The sequence below is a fragment of the Leucoraja erinacea genome, chromosome 6, assembly GCF_028641065.1.
Source record: "Leucoraja erinacea ecotype New England chromosome 6, Leri_hhj_1, whole genome shotgun sequence".
Lineage (NCBI taxonomy): Eukaryota > Metazoa > Chordata > Chondrichthyes > Rajiformes > Rajidae > Leucoraja > Leucoraja erinaceus.
Genome location: NC_073382.1, coordinates 58,071,108 through 58,077,866, shown reverse-complemented (window position 1 = coordinate 58,077,866; position 6,759 = coordinate 58,071,108).

Below are 6,759 nucleotides of genomic sequence, written 5' to 3'. Positions count from 1 at the left end.
CAACTCAGTCTAAAATGAGTAACAATTCGAAGGACGGCATCTTGCCACGTAGACACAACATAGAGATAGCCTGACAAAACTCGCCGACTTGTACAGCTGATGTTTTAAATGCAGTCCCCGGCATAGAGGATCTCTGCAGGCCTCTCTTGTCCAGCTCGAAAACAACTGCGACACAACTCCGTATCTACTGTTTAAACTGTTAAACAATCCTGCGTGTTGCAAAACAGTCCCGCGGGTGAGTTCACAAACTCTATCCCATCCTCGTCGCCAATTGTAGTGTATTTGGGTGCTTGGAACTGACTCAAAAGAACTCTCAGATACAGGAGTAAACTAACAAGCTACTGTATTGCAGGACGCCACCTTGAGTCTCCCCTAGCACATTATATACATTACAAACTGAACATGTAGATGCAATCACAAACAGGAATACCAATGTGTTTATTTTCCAAGATTAAACAGATTCGGCATTCACCAAATATTCTGACAAACGTCCACAGATTCACTGTAGAAAGTATCCCGATTGTCCTAACTGGTTGCATCAATGTCTGGTATGGCAATCCTATACTAACATGAATGCAAGAGGCTGCACCGAATGGTGGAAGCCCAGTCCATCATGGGCACAACCCTCCCCACCATCGATAGCATCTAGATGATGCGTTGCCTCAAGACAGTGGCATCTATCATTAAGCATCCTCACCATCTGGGCCAGGCTATCTTTTTCATCACTGCTATCAGGCAGGAAGTACAGGAACCTGAAGTCACAGACTACTTGGTTCAGGATTAACTATTTTCCTGTAACAAATTGCATGACATTATAATTTTGAAAGTTAGTCTATACAATCTGAAATGTTACATTGATTAAATCCATATTGCTTTACCAAAGTCTTACCATGTTCTGCTACTTTTTATGTCTATGGTGAAAGACGTGATGTTTTCAAGTTTCTAAAAGTTTTCATTTTTTTACAGACGTGGAATAGCATTCCTACTGCCTATCATTCTTACTGCAAACATCCGTCAAATTGTGGCCATACCAGGTAAATTGTTTACATTGAATTGCTTAATTAATAAAAATGCACTGTGCTTCTGGAACATTGGAACATCCCCATTTACCCTCAACCTCCTATTATTTACCACCTGCAAACAATCCTTTATACAAAAAACCCCACTCCACATAACTGCAGGTGATTCTCAGCCTTGTTCCATCACCAGATCTTGGACTTATTGTTTGCTATTGAAAACCTTAAATCGAATTAGAACAAATGTCCGCCAACCTAGTATTGGGATGGCTATAGCCTTTGTCTTTGGTACTGATCATAAACTCCCTAGTAGTTCCCTGCTAGCTGTCTCAAGTTGAGCTGTTACAGCAGTTATCTTGAGAAGAAGCTCTAAATACACCAGCTTAATCAACAAGGCAGTGTGCCTGACATTGATCGCACCTCAGTTGTGGCAGGAATCCCCAGCATACCTTTTTAATCTTTAGACTTGACTAATCAAACAGCAAAAGAAAATCTAAACATTGCAGATGCTAGAAATCTGAAGTGGAAACTAAGAATGCTGGAACATTGTACAGGTCAGGCAGCATCTATGGAAGGAGAAAAAAATATATACGCCTGTAATTTGACATATTTTACCTTCTATAGATGCTGCCTGATCTGCCTAGTGTTTCCAGCATTCTATTTTTGTTGACTAGTCCAATATTCCCCTTGGCAACCTCTCATTTGTCTATGCACATACAATTATCCCTTTCCAAAGTTGTTTTTTTGTTAGCATTTTAATTGAATTCCAGTCATCGTCACCTCTAGGACCGTTTGCTCCTAGTGGGTCTCAGTCTGATTGTACTTTCATGATTTCACATTGTGCACCATTTGTGTTGCCTTCTCCAGCCTCGCAAGCCTTGGCTATTTCCACATTCTTTCACTTCTGGCAACCGTGCGTTCCCAGGTCATCAATCCACAGTGGATGTACTTTCAGGGTCCAAGACACGAAACTCACATTTATTTCTCTGTCTCCCTAGCTTCCACAATTTATTTAGCATGCTCCTCATAATCCAAGTTTTGGTAATCTATTCTTGCTTCTTCTTGTATGGATAGGTACCAAAATTGATTCAAACAATACTGACTTACGCCATTTTTCATGTTAAAAATTAATAGGTTGCCCTTTGGAAATGCTCAAAAGTAACCAAACACAGGAACTCGTAGAAGGCCCCAGTACTGGGGTTGCTCAGTTGGTCAGGTAGCATCTCAGCAGCACATGGCTAGGTGATGTCATTCTGAAGAAGAGTCCAGACCTGAAATGTCACATCTATTTTTCTACAGGAACTCACTACATCATTTATTATTGTGTTATACAATTAAAACACCCTATTCTGAATTTGTATACCTATGTAAATCTCCGCCACTCCCCAAGTTCCCAACATGAGCCTGTAATTGCCCTCCTGTTCCAATAGGGGCCTAACTAATGTGGCACTCTTCACCAGAGCCTGTTCTCCATTCCTGACCACGTGAATGCACCATTTTGTCATGTATTCTGCTGTTGGTAGATTAAAGCTTCAGATCCACGATGTTTCATCAGTGAAGATGTGATGAAAAATTGTGGATCTGAAATGTTAACTACTTTTCTTTCCCTGAACTTTGAGTTGAAATTCTGAAATGTATTTTCATCTTTCGAATATAGATATTGAATAAAGCTAGAATACAGCATGATGTTCATATTTTGGGTGCCTATCATCTGCTTCCATGAATTAAAACATCATCGCTGCCGGCCTTCAGTGGAGATGACTAATAACAGTTGATCCCGGACCACGTTCATGAACTTCTGCACTTGCAGGCTGTAGTTTAGGTCCATTCAAGTACTTCTGCACAGCTCAGCAGACAAAGGCAGCACCCCAGACATGATGATCATGCACAGAAGGGCTCCTACCTTTGGTATAAATGTATGTTTTCTGCTCATCATTTCACATGCAGACCCAGTTATATGATTATTAATATAGACATTTGCTTGGGGAAAGAACATGAACTCTCTAAACACTTGACTATAGCAGAAATCCCCCCAAAAAACATCTCCACATACTTATTTGCCAGTCGTGTTCATTACTTGCCATTAATTATTAGCATCTCACTGTGACAACCGTGGCTTGGGTAACGAGGCTATCAATAGTCTGCACCGACTGCAACTCTGTCTTTCTTCCCAGAGGCTCTGGGCTACACCTTGTGTCTGTATCTGTAGAAAAAATATTCAAGACATTCAGTCATATTGGTCTTCATGAACTGTGTATTATTAGGGAGCTGAAGAGTTATCCTTGTTAGGATCAATTCTCTAACCTAAAGGAAAGTGCATTACTAAAACAAAGTTGACTCTATCTCAATTATATCTATTTGCTGATTAATGTACTTGCATAAAGAATTAATTTTAACCGGCACCCAGAATACAGTACCTAGTTTCCTAAATTAAGAGTTTTTCTTCTTCCATTTTCAGATGATTGCAAAGATCTGAACAATGAAATAGAAAGCAAAATTCTTCAGCAGGAGGCATTTAAATTAGAATGTTTCGATGACGTGCTGAAAGCAGAAAACAATGAATCTGTTATGTTTCAATGTTTGAAGAATAATCTTGAGATGATAAGCACTGATCAAGAACAACGTGTTCATGTAAATAATCCTTACCTTTGGTTTTTGCCTGCATTGATGAGCGACACTGGCAATTACAGTTGCTACTTGTGGTGAGTAAACTTTGCTTTATTCTGCAAGCGGGAAAAACCCATACTGAATGGTTAAACAAAAAAATTAAAAAGTATTGCCTGGATCTAGATTAGTAAGAGCTCATGCTGTACAAGTAAATGACTGGGGAACAACTGCATATATCTGAAGTGTGTGGCACAGTAGCAAAGCAGTAGAGGTGCTGCCATAAAGCATCAGCCACCCGTGTTCAATCTTGTCTACAGCGGTCAGTATGTTCTTCCTGCGACTGCATGGGTTTTCTCCGGGTGATCTGATTTCCTCCACACTCCAAAGACGTACAGGTTGTAGGTTAATTGGCTTCCGTAAAAGTAAATGTATAGGAGCCCTATACTAACGACTAGGGCAATTAAAAAAAAAAAAAAAAATGATTCAATTTATTGTCATTGTCAGTGTACAGTGCATTTCGTTGTCTCTGTACTGTACAACTGACAATGACAATAAATTGAATCATTTTTTTTTTTTTTTTAAATTGCCCTAGTCGTTAGTATAGGGCTCCTATACAGGGTGATCGCTGTTTGGCGTGTACTTGGTGTGCCGAAGGGCCTATTTCCACGTTGTATCTCTAATGTTTAAAGTCTAAAAGTCTAAATTGTTTTGATCTTCAGCTGTCACCACATACAGAACCATGTGCCCAAAAGAACCTTTTAAATGTCACTATCACATTTGCTTCAACCACCCCCCGGGCAATGTGTTCTCAGTACCGCTCTCACTGTAAGAAACTTATTCCATCTGACATTAAAGTTATGCCTTCTAGTATCTGACATTTACACTCTAGAAAATAGGGATCTGACTGGCAAACCTGCCTATGCCTTTCATAATTTAATAAACTTCTATCAGATCTCCCCTCTGCCTCTGATATTACTGAAAAAACAATTCACATTTGTCGAATTACTCTTAACAGCCAATACCCTCCAATGCAGGTAGCATCCTGCTAAGCTTTTGCTGCACCCTCTCCAAATCTCCATCTCTTTCCTTCAACGGGGGTGACCAGAACTGCACATAAACCTCCAAATGTAACCTCAAGTTGTGTAAAGCTGCAGTATGACTTCCTGACACATCTACTCAGTGCAATAACTGATGAAGGCAAGTATACCATAGGCTTTATTCTCCTCTACTTCTGTATTGAAAGTAGCTACAGAAGTAGAGGAGAATAAAGCCTATGGTATGCTTGCCTTCATCAGTTATTGCACTGAGTAGATCTGTCAGGAAGTCATACTGCAGCTTTACACAACTTGAGGTTACATTTGGAGCTTTATGTGCAGTTCTGGACACCCCCGTTAAAGGAAAGAGATGGAGATTTGGAGAGGGTGCAGCAAAAGCTTAGCAGGATGCTACCTGCATTGGAGGATATTGGCTGTTAAGAGTAATTTGACAAATGTGAATTGTTTTTCAGTAATGTCAGAGGCAGAGGGGAGATTTGATGGAAGTTTATTAAATTATGAAAGGCATAGGCAGGTTTGCCAGTCAGAACCCTATTTTCTAGAGTGTAAATGTCAAATACTAGAAGGCATAACTTTAATGTCAGATGGAATACGTTTCTTACAGTGAGAGCGGTACTGAGAACACAAAACACTTATACCCAAATATCCCTCTGTACATTAACTACATACTCTTCCTTCTCTTTTGATTTGCTAATATGCCACACCTCACACTTGCCAGGATTAAACAACATCTACTATTTCTCCATCCATATTTGTAGCCAATCTATATCCTGCTTTATCCTTTGACGGCCTTCCTCACTTCTAAAGTCTGCAGCTTTACCAATTTTTATATTGTCTGTGACGTTTGTGAGGAGAATGGCACTCGGGCCTCACTGAAAGGCTCCTGGGATTGATATTGTTTCTGGTTTCTTAGAGCACAACCTCAAAATGGTCCCGTTTCCAGCTGAGGGGAAGTCTAGTTCTTCCTCTTCTCCAAATGCAAATGAAGACATCACAATGGAAAAGGGGAGGGAGATGTTGGGAAATGGTATCAATAATTTTTCAGCATGATATACCTGTATATGCAAAAGTAGTTTTATAACAAATAGACATCAGGTTTAGCCCATTGTATTACACAACCATTTTCCCATCATGAATATCAATGGGGCTCCTATTCTGCTCCATTGCCATGGCTTATACTGGGATATACCTGCTTTTCTCAGCTGGAGCCCCAGTGTCCAGCATTGGACGGGGTTAAGCTGGTGTGCTAACTCCCCACCTCGCTGCTAGTGCTTTGGACTGTCTATGTCATGATTCATGATTTCCATCGGAGATGTACAAATGTCCACAGACTTTCCAGCTTCCAGGCTACATCAGCATGTAGAAACAAGGAAGTGCACATTTTGGTTTACCAAGGAAGACACAAAAATGCTGGAGCAACTCAGCAGGTCAGGCAGCGTCCTTGGAGAACACAGGTAGGATTCCAATTGACTTCTCTGTAGCCCTTCTTGAAAGCCCTTCTTGAAGAAGGTTTCCAGCACGAAACTTCACTTATCCAAGTTCTTCAGAGATGTTGCCAGATCCACTGAGTTACTTCATTTTGCATCTTACGGCAGTGAATAACTTGGCCACTGTAGTCTCAGATATATCGGAGAAACCAAACTTGGATTGTTTGACCAATTCCGCAGAGCATCTGCATTCAGTCCCCAGGGGTGACTCAAATGTCCCTGCTGCTTACTCTTTTAATTCTCTATTCCATTTCCATCCTGACTTGTCTGTAGTCTTCTGCCCTGTTAGAACCAAGTCCAATGTATGTTTCAGTAGCAACACCTCAGAGGCTGATTTGGGCACGTTTCAGTCTTTTAGACTGCATCAAATGCTACAATTTCAAGTAACTCACTTTTTTTGTTGAGATCACAAATTGTCATTTCTGCTGAAAATCATCCACTTGTGATATTGGCTTTGCTTTTCTCTCCCATCAGAAAGCAGGAAGATTGGAACCGGAGGTGACTACCATTCTCCTCAAGCCTGCCCCACTATTCAATGACATCATGCCAATCATGGCTGATTATTCCAAGTTTATAATCCCCTTGAGTCAGAAC